An 8,757-nucleotide genomic window follows, 5' to 3' on the forward strand; every position below is an offset into this window, starting at 1 on the left:
GAAAGATGGATCCTTCAACCAAGGGGATTGAAGTCTCTGGAACAGATGACTGTTGAGATAATGACCTTGAACAAAGATTGTAGCTTATTAAATTAGGCCTTAGCCATTAAAATCATATTTTAATGTTATTTGTTTGTAACCATTTGGTCTTTACCCTTGTACTTGAACTCACTTAAAACCTCCCTCTTTTTGTTAATAAACTTGTTTTACTTTTAATCTAAACCAGCCCAATGCAGTGTTTGAATTGAAGTGACTGTTAACTCCAGTTAAACTAGTAAGCTGTGCTTTTATCTCTTTAAAGAAACAAACATTAGTAATTCTTTGAATGTTCCAGGAGAAGTCTGGACCCTTCAGGGCAGATGGTTTTCAGGAAATTTGGGGTTTGTTGGAGGTCACCTTGCAAGTAGTAATCAAGGTTGATGGAGACCAAAGTGTGTCTGTGATGTAACAAGCATGCTGCTTGAGTCAGAGTAGCTGAACCAAGCCTGGTCATCACACAGACACTAAATGTGTGTTATATGCTGGCTGAGAGCGTCCAGACAGGGAGCTACAACAGCAGAGGATTTTAAAGCCCTCAGTGACAGGACAAGGGGTGACACAATGTCTCACTAGTCTTGATTGCACGCCCAAATGCAACAGTCACAAAGATGGTCTTTACTCTTTCTAGCTGGAAAAAGTCTGGCAGACCATTAAAAGATTTTCTGGAGATTCCAGTCTCAGCAAAAAGGAGTTTCCAGTCACTGCAAATGCTATTGCATCCCAGCTAGAGGCTAATGGCTATACACAGAACTTGGATAAATCTTTTAGCTTTGCAGTCAAAACTGAGGTTAGAGAGGTTCCAGGATCCTAATGTGGATTCAAACTTGATGGCTCCTTTTCCAGATAAAGAGCTGGACTAGGCCATAAAGCTTATGAAATGAGGAAAGGCTCCAGGCCTGGATTATGTCCACATAGAGTTCTACTTCACATGGGCCCAAAAGCTGGCTGCATTGTTACCTCACCTGATGTTTTGGGGACATCTGCATTGCAAAAGTCTAGCACAGAGCAAAGTTCGTAGATATTCTGAATCCAGAAAAACTACTGGAAGATCCCAAGAGCTACCAACCCATCTCTCTCCTTTGTGTTGCATACAAGCTTATGGAGAAATTGATTCTGATGAACATCAATGAGGTTATCCAAACACAACTGCCCTTTGTTCAGTTTGGCTTCAGATGAGTATTATGAATTCACAATCAAGACGTTTACCTAACACAAGACACTGAAGATGCCTCTGAGAAGGGCAAGATAATTGGTGCCATTTTGGTGGATATATCAACTGCATCTGATACTATCTGGCATGTAAAGTTGACTGCCAAATTGTTGTAGACTATTCACTGAAAACCCATAATGTGGTTTATCATGAATATTATAATAAATTGGAGAGTCATCTTGCAAGCTGGACACAACTCCAGACAGCTTAATCATGGACTCCCAGAAGGATCTGTTCTAGCTCCTCCCCTTTTCAACTTATATACTTATGACTATCAACAACTAAGGCTGGTGAGTATATATATATATATACAGATGATATCTGTCTCGCTGATGTGGGTAACAATCTACATGAAGGTTATAAGCTCAGACTTTAGATGATCATGATGGTCCCTTCTGGGCTTAGTCTGCCCTTTTGCACATTGCAGGCCACAGAACCTCACCCACTCTTGCAATGGACCCATATTTCTGGCTAAGTTACTGCAATCCTCAAATCATGATTTGAAGACTTCAAGTTAGAGAGAATCCACCATTTACACTAGTTTAAACCTGCAAGCGACTCCTACCCCACGGGAGGCCTGGCCTCGAGATCAGTTTGCTGACATCCTTGCCCCATTCCTGTGTTGGGAGGCCCAGAAGGCCTACCATGATCTGCCTGAAGAGGCTGCGGCAGACTACCCCAGCTGAAAGCAGAGATCCTGGCCAGATCTGGGGTAAGGACAGCAATGCGGGCCCAGCAGTATCATGGTTGGAGGTATCAGGAAGACAAAACCCCGTGGTCCCAATTGTATGACCTCATCCATCTTGCATGAAAGTGGTTGCAAACAGAGTCCTGGAGTCCGGAAGAGATACTAGCGGTTCTGGTCATTGACCGATACATGAGGGGACTACCACTTCGTGTCTGGGAAATGCCCGGTACTTGACCACCCTAGACTTTACAAGGGGGTACTGGCAGATTCCCCTTGCGGAAGACGCAAAGGAAAAGACTGCATTCTCTACACCAGAGGGTCTTTTTCAATATACTGTCCTCCCTTTTGGACTACATGGGGCCCCAGCTACCTTCCAGCGCCTCATGGACAAGCTATTACACCCGCATAACAGTTATGCTGCTGCCTACTTGGACAATGTGGCCATTCATACCCCAAACTGGGAAACCCACCTGGAGAAGGTGGAGGCAGTTCTCGATACCTTCAGGCGAGCTGGCCTTACAGCAAACCCTGCCAAGTGCGCTGTAGGGTTTAGAGAGGCCAAATATCTTGGCTACATTGTAGGAAAAGATCTGGTAAAACCCCAAGTGAACAAGTTAGAGGCCATCCAAAATTGGCCCCGACCAAGTCGCAAGAAACAAGTCCGGGCATTCCTAGGTGTGGTGGGGTATTACCGACGATTTATCCCCCACTTTGCCACAAGGGCAAGCCCCCTGACAGGCCTAGTGAAAGCCTGTGGACCTGATCTGGTGAGATGGTCTGACGCAGCAGAGGAAGCATTCGCAGACCTATGGACTGCCCTCTGCAGTAACCCCGTACGCATAGCCCCTGATTTCACCAAGGAGTTTATCCTGCAGACGGATGCGTCGGAAGTAGGGTTGTGGGCCGTTCTATCACAGATGGTCAGGGAGGAGGAACACCCAATTCTATACCTCAGTCGGAAACTCCTTCCAAGAGAACAAAAATATGCAGTGGTGGAGAAAGAACTGATAAGTCCCAAGTTTAGAGCAAAAATTCTTGTTGTTAGGCCCTAAGTGCATGACCTTGCACTTTTGCGTATTTAATTTCATCACATTTCTATTACTCCAGTTTACAAGGTTGTCCAGATCTTCATCTTCTGATCCTCCTTTGTATTAGTAATATCTCCCAACTGTGAGTCATCTGCAAATATTATTAGCACAGATCTATTTTTTGTTTATACTTCCATTTAGTTTAAACTGAATTACCTCATGATCACTCCCAGGTTGTCCTCACCAACCAATTTTTCCATGAGGTCCTCACTACAATACTAAATCTAAAATGAACCTCTTGTCAGTTCAGCGACTATTTGGTGAAGAAATCTGTCAGCTATCACATCCAGGAAAATCTGTCACCTAATATTATTAGTAGCACTTTTCCTCCAATCTATATCTGGGAAGTTAATGTCTCCCATAATCACACAATTCCCAGTAGCATTTATTTTATTAAAAACATTAAAGAGGTCTCTATCCATATCCAAATTGGATCCTGGGGGTCTGTATGTACCCCAAGCACTATCCCAAGTGAATATTTAGTAGCTTTCTTCTCCAAAGTGATTTTGACCCGAACAGATTCTGTTTTATCCATTTCATCACTTCTAAATTTCTTTACATTCTACCTCACATTAATAATCACTCAGCAAGGACATTAATGCTCTAACCACATCAATAGAGACTTATATTTAGTGAGTCTAAAACAGAAACAACAACCTTCCAACTGGCCCTTATAGTATGTGTTGAAAATTGGTCCACTTCCTTTCCAGCCATTTGCCACTTTTTTAAGAGTTAAACTGCACTGCAGTTTAACATACCAATTCCATCTGGAACACAAAAAAAAGATCATCTCTCGCACTGCCTTGCTAGCAGGAATCTCCTGGGGAGTGAACGCAAATATTTTATGAACCTCAGTCCTGGCTCTGCTATTTATTACAGTGGAATATTTTCCAGCAGTATAGTGCAGAAGTCAGCACACATATCTCGTTTATTTGGAACTGAATACAGCTACCCACATCATTAGTGGTTGCCTTAGCCATCCATTAATATCTACAGAATGGAGACTATGAGCAACTAACTTTTAGAAAATTCTAACTACTAGGAGTATCAGAGATTTCTTAACACAAAATCTGCTGAAGAATCTCCACTCCAATATCTGACATTTTATATTCTTGTAAATGTATTCTAATGCATGGTCACGCTACAAAATGACTATCATTAGTGCTGTCACAGGCCAGGGCTGCAGGAAGACCATGACAAATGCTAAGCTATCAGCACCTTCAGTGCATGGCATATTCTCATAATTTCTCAAACTGACCATGGAACCAATTTCCACTGATCCCTAAGTCATAAAGCTTGACAATTACTTTGAGTTCATTAATAATGTATACAGTAACTGTTCTCATTCGCAATCAGAGTTTAATCAGACCCATGTCTCACAGGTAACAAGTAAACTACAGCATGATCAGTATGAATGCCAAGATTTATTTTCCTAACTCAAATGATCTAAGCGAGTCAAGCAGAATAAATAGTGAAATGATCTCATCTAACCTTAATTTTCAACTCATATCCAATACCCATATTGGCTTCAAATTTAAAGCTAACTAATGGTGGAGGTGACATTTTAATAAAATTATTTGCAACAATTTCATTTTATATTATGTTTTTCAAAATAGCATTCAGATTATAATGCTTGTACTGGTATCCAATGTCTTTAAAATTTACAAGAAATGTAATGAACAGGAAGCTTCATCTCAAACTTTGAACATATAATTTTTTTAGAGATGAAAAGTAAGCTGTGATAGATGTTCCAGTTATAAATACACCAGACAACTTCATCTTTCCAAATTATAACACTGATCCTCCTCCTCGTAAGCCCCCCCACAAAAGGAAAAAAAAATCCTAGCAATATTCCAAAAGGAAACCACTCATAAAAGTATATTAAAAAGACTCTCATTGAAAAATATACTCAAAATTAGTTCTGTAAACCTTCCCTGCAATCACACATAGTAGTTGACATTGAACAATGTTGTGTTTATATAGAAATAGACAAAAAAAAGGAAGAAAAAAAAATAGAACACCTTTTTCTGAAGGAAGAGAGAGCTCTAAAATGCTTGGCACTGTAGCTTCATTCCAAAAAGTAGTATTATTTCTATTATAATTTTGTGTATGATACTCAGGTTCAAAGTGCCTGGCTGTTTAGCTGTACCAGGTATTTTCCTGGTAAACTTGTTAATCGAGAATTCTGTAAAGTTCACATGTTGTCCATTTGCTTTCATTACCGTCATTCTATCATTGTTAAAATCATGGCTATAGAATGAGACATAACACTTACAAATATACTATTTGTATCTTTTGTGTGAACATTTGATTTGTAGTTTGCTTTGATGGACATAGATGCAAATGAGACTTCAGAAATGAATAACATATCTTGACAGGGAAAAAGTTCTAACAAATGCTTTGAAGACTGTCAGGAAGACACCTCATAATCCTCAGGCAATTTTTGCAAATTGTCACTTATAATAAAAATACATTATTTTGAACTTACCTTCAGGGCAAAAACAATCATATCCATTGACTTTATTCTGACAGACAGCACCATTCAAGCAGGGCCCCAAATCACATCCATTCACTTCTATGTCACAGTATTGGCCTGAAAAACCTGCGTGAAGAATGGAAGGTTTTGATTTTCTCAGTTCTCATGTGTATTCTTACACAAAGTTTTTATTTCAAATGTGTTTGCCTAATTAAAATGAAGAAACATTCAGATGCAAATCCCCATTGCAGGAGGAGACTTGAGGCCAGAACACTTGTGTTTGATTCTAGCTCTCCCACTGAAACATGGTATTACATTTGACAAGCTTCTTGGACAATATTTAAAAAAAAAAAAGTCACTGATTTTTGGGTACTTTCAGTTTATGGGCACCCATTATGAAACATGTTTGAACTTATTTCAGAAGTGCTGAACATCCAGATTTCCCAGGGACTTCAATCATCAGTGAAGGAGCTCAACACCACAGAAGGGAGTCAAGAGGTATCTCAAGCTGCACATGTAAAAACTGAGGAACCACAAAATAGTGGATTGTTTTGAAAACTCCTCTATTTACCCAGCTGTAAAATATCATAATACTTCTCTATCTAAATAATTAATATCTGAAAAGTGTTCAGACTTAGTAAATGAATGTTGTTATACAAATCTAATAGTATATATTATCAGTGTATTCAGTAATCAGGAGAGTAAAATATTTTAGTACTGTACATATTTCAAGATTTTATTAGTATTATTTGTGGAATCATATGAAGTTTGCACCTGAATTATTTTAGAGTGACAACAAGGAAACCACAAAGATTGCAACTTGGATGAGCCAGAAGAATGGAAGGCAAGTCAGAAGATATGTATTAAACAGCAGGTGCTGTATAAATCTGAGAAGTAGTAACACAGGATCCAATCCCATAAGGTACGTAGTGCCCTCAATTTCCACCAAAAGCAAAAGTGAGAGAATGCAACACCAGACTCTTAGTCAGGGCCAACGAGGCGGGGGAGGGGGAAGCCGGTACAAATTACCAGGGCCCGGCCGTCCGGAAGGGGGCCCGGGGCCCGGCTTCCCCCCCCCATCTCATCTGCCCTGTTTAGCTGGTCCGCCCTTGCTGGGGGCCCAAAAATTTTTTTTCACCGGGGCCCGAACCCGCTCTCAGTGGCCCTGCTCTTAGCGCATCGTATTTTACTCAAAGTAACCCAGTTGATGCAACAAGCTCCTACTGCTGACTCCAACAAACAAAGGAAGCTGCTGCTTCAAACCTCTCAGTTCCACCACAGCAACATCAGTATTTTCAAGTGAGTTGCACCAGTTTTACTGATGACAGAAATTGCCCCCACCCCTTTTGTTTGCTTGTTATTCTGTCGTTTTGCTAGGATGTATGTCAAGAACTCCCCATTGTTGGCTGCCTTTGGAACATACTACAATCTGGCTCTGAGTCTTGGAAGAATTAGATTCAAAGTATTGCATGCATGTAACTTAATTTTTTAAGTGTGCAGATTATATTATTAATATTAACATTTTATAATATTTCTGTGTAGGTAGATTTGTAAATATAACTACCATAAATTATCTTATTTCCATCATGTGGCTATTTCAACTGGGGAAATCAAAAGATAGTGAAATCCATATTCAAACTGAATCTGACTTTAACAACATCTAAAATATAGTGATCCAGACCCTCAGCAGGTGTAAACTGGCACAGCTGATGTGCACTAGTGGCACTTCTGGTCTGGAATTTTTAATGTTGCTATAGTAGTAGCTATTCCAAGATGTATAATAGGCTCTATTAAAAAAATATTGCATCAGTGTAGCCACTGACATTTTCACAACTACTGTCATTCTATTGCAGATCTGCCACAAAATACAATTTAACCAGAACTCCTTTTCAATTTAGTTCTTATTTAAAAATATTACATAATGGATAGGGAGTGGATTAGTAATATTTGTGTGTACTGCAAGACACACACACACACACACACACACACACACAAAGTCAAGTGACTATATCATCTGAGTTTTATTATATCCCTGAGATAACCCTAGAGTTAAGTGAGCTTTCCTTTTTTATTAAAAAAGTAACATAATATTCCATGTCTTCTATGTTAATAAAACAAGAAAAACAACATTGTCCATTTATAAAATAGATGTGATCCCATATGAAGCTTATATTTGGTTGTATTTTTCTGTTCAATCCCTTTCAACAGTCATTTGATTAAGGAGGAAATCACTTTGTATTTATGTTTTCAGGATCACCAAATGTCATGAAATATTTAAACTGTGCAATAGTATTTTATTTGCATTTTATTCCATAACAGTTCACTAGATCTCTCAGAAGGCACCTATTTACGTAAGCAAGGCAAGATCAAATTGTGCTTCACTTGTAAAACAATTTAAAACAAAACAGGTGTAAATCAAACCAAATAACATATTTCCTGGTGGTTTAAAAGGCAAAAAGCTTTCCTATTTTCACTTTGAATTTTTGCCACATTTCTGATATTGCACCTGTCAAATCCTTTCCATCATTCACACTAAACACTCAAAAGCCTTTGGTATCATGATGAAACAATGTTCTGGAGCATATTTGTGGAAAACCAGCAAATTTGGTCTGGACTGACATGTTAGATTCGTTTCCCCTCAACAAGATAATAAAAAAAATAAATATTAATATATGTCCTATAGGGGATATGTCATCATTTTCACCAGGGAATAAATTTTAGTGATAAAATAGCATATTCCTTACCAAAAAAACACATTTTTCTGATATAAAAGTGAAGCATTTGGGCGACCGGTCAATATTTTGCAAAAAGTCTGTGAGGGATTTTTGTGTTCTTGTTTGGTTTTGCTTTATTATGATTATTGTTATGCTGGTGTGACCCACACATCTCCTGAGTATGGTGTTCTGTCCTGTCTAGTGGCACTGAGACCACTTAGAGATTAATGAGTCTGCTCTACAGCTTAGCTAATGGCCAGTTGGCTTTTAGCTCATGCAGTGAGGCTCATGGACTAAACTCCAGAGATCCCAGGTTCAATCCCACCTGCTGACAACTGGGGTCTGTCGGTGTACAAAAGCTTTATATGTAAACACAAGGAGATGAAAGAGCTCCAAACAAGTGATACAATAAGGACTACATTTATTCCAAGATGGAGCCAGAAGGAAGTTTCAGTAAAGATAGGATATCAACAAAAACAGTTTTAAATAATGCCACCCACATCAACGGGTGGGGGAAATTGATGGGGCAGGCAGTGAAATGG

General features: G+C 39.2%; 1 protein-coding gene across 1 annotated transcript in view; it reads right to left on the reverse strand.

The window, feature by feature from the left end:
* LOC135982590 (protein eyes shut homolog) overlaps window positions 1–5,621 on the reverse strand; it is a 497,350-nt gene extending 491,729 nt beyond the window's left edge. The window contains exon 1 of the mRNA XM_065589961.1: window positions 5,514–5,621. The gene's annotated coding sequence lies outside the window, so the exon portion shown is untranslated. The remainder of the gene's footprint in view (window positions 1–5,513) is intronic.
* Between the last annotated feature and the right edge of the window lie 3,136 nt (window positions 5,622–8,757).

Source organism: Chrysemys picta, chromosome 3, assembly GCF_011386835.1.
Source record: "Chrysemys picta bellii isolate R12L10 chromosome 3, ASM1138683v2, whole genome shotgun sequence".
NCBI lineage: Eukaryota > Metazoa > Chordata > Testudines > Emydidae > Chrysemys > Chrysemys picta.